This window comes from Camelina sativa, chromosome 4 (assembly GCF_030686135.1).
Source record: "Camelina sativa cultivar CO46 ecotype springtype chromosome 4, ASM3068613v1".
Lineage (NCBI taxonomy): Eukaryota > Viridiplantae > Streptophyta > Magnoliopsida > Brassicales > Brassicaceae > Camelina > Camelina sativa.
In genome coordinates, this window is record NC_141883.1 from 7,176,429 (window position 1) to 7,185,026 (window position 8,598).

Consider the following 8,598-nt stretch of genomic DNA (forward strand, 5'->3'; position numbering starts at 1 on the left):
ATGTTCCCTCAAAGTTTGTCGAACATTTGCTGGTCTTTGGTTAAGAGCAGCTAAGCGTGCAGCTTCTCGGTGAAAATTCTCGCGGCGCGCAACTTCTCTTTGCGCAGCTGCACGGGCAACCTCTCCATCAGCAGGAGGAATAACGTTCCCAGCAGGATGGGAATCCTCAAACTCTCCATGATGTTCATCTTCATGATGTTAATCATCCACATTACCAACATTTCGACCAGCTAAACCATCAGTCATTTCAGCAAGTCTTTTGTTGCTCCTATTCTCTCTCTCAAACTTTCCCAAGTCATCGTTGTATTGTTCTAGGTGTGAAGAGCCTGCACTGCGGGTCATACACCTGAAAACACCAAAAAGAGAGAAAAAGCTTTAGTTTACAACTGTAAATAAAAAGAATGCTCTAGACTATAAACAAATCCTAAATCTCTAGGTAACGCAATTGGTCCTCAGCAACGACGCCAACTTGATTGCTCGAGTTTTTACCCGATATACTTATCCGCAAGGTTTTACCCGATACACTTAACATCAGATACAAACTTACTTAGGTATGGAAGTTTTTACATAAACTTAGGTATTCATTCCATTCTAAAAAAAATTAAAAATCTCCAAAAACAAAAAAATATTGAAAGATAAAAAAAAACCTAAAAATCTTCATCACTATAACATTACTTAAGGTTACTAATTAACTAATGATTAAATTTTTTTAATGTATATAGAGATATATTGATGTTGGAACATGAAGTGGTCCAAATGAATTGAAAAGGTGTCAAATTCCAGTTGCCAAAAAATAAATAAATCAAAAGAGGTTGAAGTTGCGATTTCTAGGCTCCCAAATTGGTCGAAACTCCAAACATAGTTTGAGAGTAAGACAATAAAAAAATCAACAAAAATGTCTGGGAGATTATGTCAAATACACAGCGGGATCATGACGGCGATGGTGGAGGTGGTTGTCTCCGACGTCGGAATGAATACTTTATTTAAAGCAGCAAGTTCAAAGGGACTGAGCTCTTATGTCTTCTCAGTTCTTTGTAAAATGTGACTTCTTGGATTACTCGGGTAAGTTCTTGGTCTCTCTGTTTCAATCTTTAATCTTCGATCAAGATTTGGGTTTATTTAATTTACTAATCAGATATGATGACAATGATGTTAGTGTTCAGATGTGTGTATCTGATGTTGGGAATCAAATATAGTTCTCCTACAAAAGCATCATCAATGAGTAATCCCACTCCTGCTTTCACTTTCATCTTTGCTATTCTCTTCTATGCAAACCCCTAACAAGACCAAATTTGATTTGATTTGTCAGATCTTATATGTTTATCTAATCTTGTAAACCGAATTTGGATTTTGGTTCGGTTTAACAAGATTTCTTGTCGAATTTTTGGTTAGGTATTTTGGTTTAGAATTGAATACCATTCTATTATTCTGTTGGGTTTAGATATATTTTATTTTTGTTTCTATTTTTGTTTTGAGTTGGTTTCTTATATTTCTAGTTTAAAACCAAAATTTTGAAGTCGTATTTTACTTTGATGTTTATATGTGTAAGAATGGAGAAGGTGTCCATGAGGAAAAATAGCAGTGTATCCAAAGTAGTTGGCACTATATTTTCGATAGTAGGTGCACTCTATACCATGGTTGTAGTGACCCTCACTACGGAATAAAATTTCTTTAAGGAAATGACTCGGGAAGAGTTTAAAGGAGAAGAGAGGTCGAAGAAGAGAAGAATTGCCAAGAGAATGTCCGGAGAAAAATTAATTGGGTGATAGGCAGACCAGTTGCCCGAACAGACAGACGTACGTACCAAACGTACGTGGGACGGTTGGATGTACCAGACGTACATGGAAGGAATGATTGGTTGTACTAGAGGGAAACATTAGAAACGACCAATGAAACAACAATCGACCAAACAGTAGATAGAACAGTCGATTATGCGAACGGATGGACCATCGTACCTAGTACCGTCGAACCGAGCACTGACCGAGCTGTGCTGGGTTTTAGTGGAAAAGAACCAACTAAAATTATGATAGAGGTGGCGAGAGCTTAGTGGAAGAAACCCACAAAGTTAAGAAAATTAATAAAATAATGGCACTAATGGTGGAAGTTTCCACTAAGCATTATTCTAATCGAAAAAAAGATAAGTAGAGGAGAATATTCTTTGATGCTACCAACGCATGCAACTTTGGTGAATGTGGGAGTGACACCTCACCCTCTGAAGTGTCAACACGCCACGTCTGAAGAATGACGAGCTGACACCTCAGCTCTTTGCATGTGGTATCCTCATTCCGCCCAAGCCTCTATATAAGCATCACTTCTCTTCACTTTGGAGAAGAGAGAAAGTGAGAAGTTTGCCCAAAGGCTGCTAAGAGTGAGAGAGAAGAGAAGAGAGCGAAGCTTTGAAGAATTTTCGCCAAAACCAAAGGAGATCGCCGATCAGTTGCTGCATCTGCGAAGTGAAGTTGAAGCTACCAAGGATTCCAACGGTTTTCACTTGAGTTCTTCGACATTCTGTGAGTTCAGGGTGCATTGATCTGAGCTAGATTGTTGTCAACGACTCAATCTAGTGTCTTTTTGCATGTGCATATAGTTACGTTTTTCTTGAATTGCTTGTTAGATTTTCTTGAAATTGCATGCACCTTGAGTTGGTTGCTAAGTGTGGGATATGCTCCATGGCAGATCAGGTGCATGATCGCTGATCTGCATTTCTGATCTATTGCTTGTGAGGTTAAGTGGTGGTACTTAATGTTTTATAAGTTCTATAACGCTTATAAACCTAAGTACCAATAAATTGGAAGGTCTTAGTGTGTGGTGTTGAGATAAGAGGTTCAACAGCCATTAGCACACTAAGACAGGGATGTGTCTGACCTTCGCCCTGAATAGTTCCAACATGCACCAGATGAAAGTACTGTGTTGCATGTTGAATGCTCGGAGAAACTTGGTTAGCTACAATGCGGTGAGTGTGGGGTGGAATGGCGAAAGGCAGCATATATGGGCCCTAGTAAACTTGTTTAAAACTTAATAGTCTTTTATTCAAGTTTGCATGTTAGTTGATTGCTTGCCCTTTGGTTTTATCGGCTTATTACCTTCCACATGGTTTCTCTGTTGTTGTGTTGATTGGTTGAGTGTTTGATTGATTCCTTGATAATTTGGGGTTGGGTGGGAAACTAATCTTCTGTAGGGAGCCCTGTTACTCACTAAGTAATTAGATTACTTATGATAATATTTGTCCTGCAGGTAACCAATAGTGGGAAGCTAGAGGGCGTGTTGGACAATAGCTGCCCGAAAGTAGATTTTTGTGCCTTTGTGTAAAGAAAAAGTATGTCTAAACTACTATATAAAAAATGTGTAATCTTTTGGCATTAGGCCTGACCACAAACTTGTTAAGTCTTTTTGTTAAAACCTTGTGAAATATTTTTTTTTATTAATGAAAGTCTCGGTTTTATATTCGAATAAGAGCAATGACTGATAATGATCTAGTCCGGGTCGGCTCAACGCTTGGGCATCACAAGGGTTGCAAAGCCTAAGTGGTGTCTAAAGTGGTGGAAATAGCACCGATGGACTGGCTAAGGTTAAAAATGGGTTTTTGAACCTCGGCCAGATCGTTGGGGACTATTTCTAAAATTAGCGTCCCAGGGCCGTTCGGGTGGTTCCGGCCATAGGACGGTTCGGGGGCGTTACAACGGTGGTATCAGAGCATGGTTATGATGCCTCGCATAACTCGTATTGTTTTCAAAAAAATATTTCGAGTCAAATGGTCACAGAGGGGCACTTAGGAATTCCGGTTCGTTCAACACTTTAGGTAGATGGGATTAAGTTACTTTGCTATCAATGGCTGTAGATGTCTGGTCGAGGTTCGAGGAGAATTGGATCGAGAGACTATTCACTAGAGCAAGAAGAGAACTGGGTCAACCGTTCGATGAAGAGGAGGGTTGGGGTCAACCGTTCGATGAAGAGGAGGGTTGGGGTCAACCGTTTGGGTCGGAGGAATCGGGTCTGTATATTGATGAGAAGCCAAGATATGGTGTTGCTCGTGATTATCATGCACTAAGCATGAGCGACATGTTTGATTGGGACAACCCTGGAGATACACCGAGGTATTCTCCATTGGAATCAATGCGATATGATGCTGGAGTATGCACATCCACGAGCTCGACAGCACAGTCCTGTCGAGCCGTTAGTTGCTTATCCAAACCCGCCAATGACAATGCAAAACAAAGGAAGTGCTGGAGGACAGCAACCAACCGAGACACATCAAACGCTTGCGATGATACAAACTCTATTGACCCATATGATTCAACAACAGCAACAACGAACCCAAGGAGACCATTAGCTGACACGTCGATGGGCCAGTTCGTGAGGTTAGTAAAGATGATGAAGGATATATGTGTTCGAAAGTTCAAGGGAGAGACAAACATGGTGCACGCAAATAGCTGGTTACGTACTTTGGAGATGCATTTCGAAACATCAGAATGCCCTATAGTGTACCGCAGACGGATTGTCGTTAACCTCTTGGAAGAAGATGCAGGAGCGTGGTGGGAAACAGTGGCTTCTCGCTACCGTTACGTACCGATAACATGGGAGACATTCAAGAAAGAATTTGAGCTTAAGTATTTCCTTCCTGAATCTCGTGACTGTCTGGAGGAACAATTTATAAGCTTGGAACAAGGAGAGAAGAGTGTACGGGTCTACGGTCAGATATTTACAAGACTCCGGAAGTACTTGTACAATGGTAATGATGACAAAGCCTCCATGGTTCAAAGGTTTTTAAGGGGACTTCAGCCAGAGTTTTCAAGTAGGTTACGAGCAGTGGCCTATGCTAGTGTTTCCGAATTCGAAGAGAGAGCCGTCAACGTTGAGACGGGAATCGAGTTAGAGAAAAGAAAAATGTCTCGGGAGGAAAAGAAAGAAGGGATGCCACCAGGGAAGGTGGCGAATTTTCGAAGAAACATCCAAGAGATTAAGAAGAATCAAAATAACAACCGTTGCAAGGGTGGTATGATTGTGAACCAAGGTGGACATACTGCAGTGAACATGGACCCGAGGGGATGCTATTTGTGCGGTTAGGTCAAACACTTTGCCCGATCTTGTCCAACGATTGTGGAAACCAAGTCACCCAAGCTTGCGTTTGTCACATCTTTTTTTTGCAGAAGGACAGGCCACTACGCGGCCTCCTGTCCTTTGAAGCCGACCAAGTCGAACACCCAACCTCCCAACCAAGCTGTGACTGCGACGTCAAGGAAGAAACCCCCATCAAAGAAGCAGGCAACCCCGAATAATGTTTATGCCTTAGGAATAGAGCCAGCCAAACCCTCAGGACCTCAGAAAGGTCCCATAACAGGTTTGTCTGGGTTCTAACTCCTTGTTGTGGTGATTGTGTGATTGTGTTGTGGTGTGTTTATTATTGAATGTATATTTATTTGTTCATACATTACGAACATTACTGGTGGGTGGTACCCCACGCATGTATTGTTCGCTTCTGGAGCAACTAACAGTTTTGTGACTCACGATGTAGTCGGGCAGTTTGAGAATGGTTATGAGGAGGATGAAGTGAATGTGGTCGTTCACACTGCCGGGAATCAATCGCCATTGAAGACCCGAAGAATGTTGCATGAAGTATCAGTGGTTATGCAAGACGTGAATCTACTTGTGAATCTTCTAGTGTTGCCGTTAGAAAGATTCGAAGTCATACATGGGATAGACTGGTTGTCAGGATACAAAGCTCATCTTGACTGCAGTAAGAGCAGAGTAATCATGGAGAGGAGGCGGACACCTCTAATATTTCATGGGATCAGTCCTAGTAAAGGAGCCTATTTCACGTCAGCATTAAGAGTTGGAAACTCAATGGAGGAAGAGAGTGTTTATCTTGTCACTCTAACTGCCGTTGGAGGAGACAACCCTGAAGATTTGAAGGTCAGAGATATTGATATAGTCAAATATTATGAGGGTGTGTTCAGGCCATCAGAAGGATTGCCTCCACAAAGAAGCCATCCTTTCACCATTAATTTGGAACCGGGAGCTACCCCAATTGCTAAGGCACCATACCGAATGGCACTAGCTGAGTTGGCAGAACTCAAGACGCCATTAGAGGATTTACTAGATAAGGGATTTATTCGGTCAAGTTCATCACCATGGGGAGCCCCAATATTGTTTGTCAAGAAGAAGGATGGGAGTATGCGGTTGTGCATAGATTACCGTGGGATTAACAACACCACCATCAAAGATAAGTAACCACTCCCGCGAATCGATGAGTTGCTGGATCAGCTCAGGAGAGCAAGTTGGTTCTCGAAGATTGACTTAGCCTCCAACTATCACCATATATCGATCTATGAGCCAGACGTGATGAGGACGGCATTTCAAACAAGGTACGACCAGTAAGAGTTCGTGGTGATGCCTTTCGGACTCACTAATGCGCCAGCAACATTCATGTGTTTGATGAATGAGGTATTTCACGATTACTTGGAACAGTTTGTGATAATATTCATCGACGATATCCTCATTTACTCTCGGAGTGCCGCGGAACACCAAGAGCACTTGAAGATTGGTTTTCTTGGACACCGAGTTTCGGAGAAAGGGGTGTCAACAGATCCGGAAAAGATCGTTGCAATGTAGGAATGGCCAAATCTTACTACAGTAACAGAAGTAAGGAGTTTCTTAGGACTCGCGGGATATTACCGGAAGTTCGTTAAGGGGTTTTCATCGATAGCCAAGCCCTAGACATGGCTTACTGGTATATGCATCCCATTCATTTGGATTGAGGAGGTGCAAAAAGCGTTTGAGGAGTTGAAGAGAGCCTTAACTACAACACCAGTGTTAGCTATACCACAGCCAAACCAACCCTATTCGGTTTACACCGATACCTCAAGAGTTGGCATGGGAGGTGTTTTGATTCACGGATATAAATTGATTGTGTATGCCTTGAGAAAACTTAGGAAGCACGAGGAGAACTACCCTACGCACGACTTAAAGATGACATCTGTGGTGTTTGCATTACGGATATGGAGATCCTATATGTATGGAGAGATAGTTAAGGTATTTACCGATCATCAAAGTCTTAAATACTTGTTCACGCAACCAGACCTCAATTTGCGACAAAGGAGGTGGATGGAGTTCATTGCGAATTATGATTTGAAGATCCAACCAGACCTCAACCAGACCTCAATGCGGTGAGTGTGGGGTGGAATGGTGAAAGGCAGCATATCTAGGCCCTAGTAAACTTGTTTAAAAACTTATAGTCTTTTATTCAAGTTTGCATGTTAGTTGATTGTTTGCACTTTGGTTTTATCGGCTTATTACCTTCTGCATGCTTTCTCTGTTGTTGTGTTGAGTGTTTGATTGATTCCTTGATAATTTGGGGTTTGGTGGGAATCTAATCTTCTGCAGGGACCCCTGTTACTCACTAAGTAATCTTAGATTACTTATGATAATATTTGTCCTGCATGTAACCAGTAGTGGGAAGCTAGAGGGCGTGTTGGACGATAGGAGCCCAGAAGTAGATTTTTGTGCCTTTGGGTGAAGAAAAATTATGTCTAAACTACTATATAAAAAAATGTGTAATCTTTTGGCATTAGGCCTGGCCACAAACTCGTTAAGTCTTTTTGTTAAAACCTTGTGAAATATTTTTTTTTATTAATGAAAGTCTCGGTTTATATTCGAATATGAGCAATGGCTGATAATGATCTAGTCCGGTTCGGCTCAACCCTTGGACTTCACAAGGGTTGCAAAGCCTAAGTGGTGGAAATAGCATCGATGGATCGTTGGTGACTATTACTAAAAGTAGCGTCTCAGGGCCGTTATGGTGGTTCCGGCCATAGGACGGTTCGGGGGAGTTACAATGGTCCCATCATCTTCACCGCATCTCAACCATCCATTTATCTTCCTCAGCCTCTTATGTCTTCTCCATCATCACTGTCGAATACTAATTGGGTCATCGGTGGTGTACTTTGAGCACGGTCTCTTATATCATTCAGGTATACTTTGGTTATACCTATTTGTTTGTATGACAGTTAAAACTTAAGCTAGTATTTTAGTATCTCTTAACATTTTTGGTGGTGGTAGACGTATATAATGAGGGTGTATCCATCAGAATTTTGCTTTGGCACTTTCACACAATGTATGTGTTTTAGTGTCTTGTGCATTTGTTAGTTTATTCGCCGAAAAGAACAATCAGTGCGCATGGATTATGAGATTGAAATTATGTTGATTTGCATCGTTGCAACGGTATGAAAAGTTTTAAATAATTCCAAGATCATCATATTAAGTTCAGATTTGTGTAAATGTTATATCAGGGGATAGTAAATTCGACTGGCTATGTTGTTGAGTCATGGACATTGCAACATAAGGGGCCAGTGTTCCTAGCAATGTTCAGGCCATTAGCTATATTAACCGCGGTGGTACTAGGAGTGATATATCTAGGTGGTTTCTCTATCTCAGAAGATGCCAAAGAAGTGTTGACTGTAGAATGTGAAGCTTAATAATATTTATGGAGAGATTACAACTATATATAGTGAGATACTAGGAGGGTAACTAGGGATTACTAATGTACATACATACTTTTTTACACATATTATACATTCTCTACACACCCTCTCAAGATGTAGG